Below are 4,002 nucleotides of genomic sequence, written 5' to 3' on the forward strand. Positions count from 1 at the left end.
TGCATGATTGGCAGGCAGCCTGACCTGCATTCATGCCAGGCTGGTCTTCTAATTCTTTGGGCAGACATGTCCCTTTTTCGCCCCTTTTGGCAGGTTACGTGATTTGTGTCAGTGGCACACCCTTTTACCGTGCCCATTGACTTCCTGCTTGACTGGACACTGCTGTTAGGGGGTTATGGATTTACTTGAAAGATGAAAACATAAATTAGTGAGAGATTAGCCTAGGGTATGTGTTTTTTTTTCTCTCCAGCACCATCTCCATCAGATACATGACGCTTGGGAGTGTTTCTGTTTTTGGTCGATATGATTCTGTAATTAGGCCCATCATAATTGTCAGCACCAGGCCCAATGGGTTCTTAATCTGGCCCTGGGTGCGGGTGTGTATTCTAAATTACTGTTTAGTAGATATACCTCCAGTGAATGCATGCATGCATGAATTTTTCAATGTATTCATTGAGGGTATACCTTAACAGAGCTCGCAAAGGCTGCAAACCCTCCCCTTTTTTTTCCCTGGAAGAGTAGGAAGGAATCCCACCTGGCTGTTTGATTGACAGCCAGGGGGGAGTTCCTTAGTCAATTTCTAAAATCAGCACTTTAAAAAACTGGAGTTAAACTAGGGTAAGCAAGCTGAAGTGCTTTTGGGATGTGGAGTAGTCCTTTAGTACAATGGTTCACAATTTTTTTTTTTTTTTTAACTTGAGTACCCCTTTGCAGCCCACTTCCATAAATTGCACCCCTCATATTTGCAAAAGGTTTGTTATTAATATAGTTGCAATTTAAAGTGTTGTGTTTTTTGTTTGCTTTTTTTTTAATGCCCCAGGCTCCCCCTGCATCTCACAGTGCAGATACAAAACACTGACACATACAAATGCACACTTACACCGATCTGTAAAATCACACAGACACAAAAACACACACATATATGCAGATGCACACAGATACATGGATTCACATATACAAACACTGACACATACAGTCACACATTGAATTGCAGACACAAATCAATACAATCACCTACATATAGACCCACAGATGCAAATACAGACACACAAATGCGACCATTGCCATACATGCAGATACACATACGACAGCACAGACAAAAAGATACAAACATTGCCACATATGCAGACACACAGATACAGGCAAAGACACACCGAAAACACATGCAGATACAAAAGATACAATCACTAACACACATACTGATACAGATTAAACATTGACAGACAAATAGATACACAAATGCACAGTCAGACTTACTGATACACTGATAAAAACCACTAACACACAGGTGGTTGTACAGACAAATAGATACAAAGATAGCCACACATGCAGACACAGATTCAGACATAAAGACACACAAATACTGATACAGACATACAGATACAAACACACTGACATACAAGTATACACATTGACAGACATACAGATATATATATATATATATATATATACACACTGACAGAAATACAGAGACACTGCCACACATACAGATAGGTGCAAGAAAAATTGACCAGGGGCCTACTGAGCGTTCCATTAGGTTTGGCACTAGCTGGATGGAATCAAAGAACAAAATGGACAATACTGATTTGTATAATCTGGAAACATATCCAACCAGCCCATTACAGAAGAGCAGGTAAGTAAATATTGGTGTGTGGTGGGGAGGGTTAAACATCACACAGAAAGGCCAGTGACTACACTATACAGACAGCCCAAATGTTATGTTATCTTACAATGAACTGTACAGAACCCAAGAAGCTAAAATGGTGCTTCTGTTCCTTTGAAGTTAGGCACCTTGTAAAGTGTATCAGAAGCAGTCATGCATATCTCCAGTCAGTAGATGGCACTAAAACACTATCAGGGTTGTAAACACTTAATTTAGACTTCTTACAGAAATGGCGTAAAAAGTCCCTTAATAAGGTGGCCCGAAGCAGGGGGGGGGGGAGAATCATTGATCACATTGTGAGTTTTTCACTAAATCGGGAATTGTAAACATTTGAGAAAAGGTAAATTATAGACATTAAACTACCCCCCCCCCCTCCAGTTCACCTATTGTGGCCTAAAATGTGCAGTCTCTTTCTAAATTACAATTAATTTCTTAACTAATTATTCTATAAAGTTAAAATTTTCACACAAAGTAAATCAGATTTTATTCCCTTAGTACTATTGAAAGCTAACATTTTACCTTATTTCCATTACCCCTTACACTTATACTGCTGGAAGCATCAAATCATGTTTCCAGTGCGGTGTTACATTTGCTGTAAGACATCTCTCCTACATACTACTGTTTGGGAAGAACATAACAGGTTAAAAGTCCAAACACTATGGTAAGTAATTAAAAAGAACTTAAAAAATCTGTTCTGTCCAAAGCTACTGCAATACATTATCTAGGCTGTAGCACTCACCAGAACCTGCCCCACCTCCCTTCTTCCCCTTGCATCTATTGCTTTCTTATGGTGAACTCAAACAGAAGACACGCCCAGGGGTGGGTTTCCATGATAACAGACGTGCAGAGCCTTCTTATCTGTGTGCATTGGCACTGACTGATCGAACAGGAGGGGTAATGCGCAGTTTAAGCTCTGATTTTAGAGAAATCTAGAAATTTGATTCTGTCTCATTTAAAGGGACACTCCAGGCACCCAGACCACTTCAGCCCATTGGAGTGGTCTGGGTGCCAACTCCCACTACTCTTAACCCTGCAGGTCTAATTATTGCAGTTTTTATAAACTGCAAAAATTACCTTGCAGGGTTAACTCCTCCTCTAGTGGCTGTCTACTAGACAGCCACTAGAGGGCACTTCCTGCTCTATAGCACAGAAAACCTGTGCTAGAGCATTGCTGGACATCTTCACGCTGTGTCAGGACCTCCAGCGTCGCTCAATTCCCCATAGGAAAGCATTAAAAAGCATGCGCATTAGGTCTCCTAGCCAGTGGGCAGGATCAGTCTCACCCACCGGCCGACATAATGACTGGGAGGAGTGGCGGCGAGCAGAAACCACCGCCGAGGGATACCGACGGCAGGGTCTCGGGTATGTCTGAAGGGGTTTTCATCCCTTCAGCAACCGGGGATGGGGGTGGGAGGGAGAGGGGACCTGCAGTGCCAGGAAAACTGATTTTCCTCACACTGGAGTTTCCCTTTAAGATAAAGTTGTATTTTGTCACAACAAGCTAAGCTTCCAGTTTGGCTACTCTGGCCTTAAATTTGAAATACACTTTGAAAACCTAACAATTCTTACTTTTCTAAATAATCCTGTCCGTTAGTAACCCTGGGTTGTCTGAACAAATACATAAATACAATATATACACACATATATACATATATACATATATACATATATACATATATATATATATATATATATATATAAAAAATACATAATACATATTTACCTCCATAAAACAGCATGCACACAGTTCTATAGCAGAAACCCACACAAAATGAATTGGGAGAGAAAAGTGCAGATCTCTCTCTTTTTTTTTTTTAATCAACACTAAAGCTTCCCAATAGATACAGAAACACATTAAACTGGTATGGTGGCACCTGATTTGAGAATCTTAGGGCACAGTGTCAGCTACTGTTTTTAATGAACATAGGCACGATATCTGTGGCATCAGTTTTATTGTATAGTTCAAACAAAATTTCTTGATTACCCACAGTAAAGATCAGAAGACTTCCCACAACAGATATTTAATTCTGGTGTCCGTAAGATGAGTGAAGTCTAGGAGCAGATCACAGTTTGTCCACAGCTATGCCCCCCACCCACCCACAAAAACAAAAAGTAAAATGTAAAAAAAAAACCAAAACAAATTTTTCTGACATTTCCAGTAAACACATCAAGTTTACAACATGCATAATTACATTTGCCCCCCTCACCGAGTGCCCTCTTCATTAAAATGTGTGAAATGTCTTCATCCTGGGGGCTTAGGGTATTTAGAATTCAGTACGAACAGTCATGCATTTCCAACAGTGACCTGTACAATGCAAACTCAGCAACACCACGCATGG

This window comes from Pelobates fuscus, chromosome 3, assembly GCF_036172605.1.
Source record: "Pelobates fuscus isolate aPelFus1 chromosome 3, aPelFus1.pri, whole genome shotgun sequence".
NCBI classification, from domain to species: Eukaryota; Metazoa; Chordata; class Amphibia; order Anura; family Pelobatidae; genus Pelobates; species Pelobates fuscus.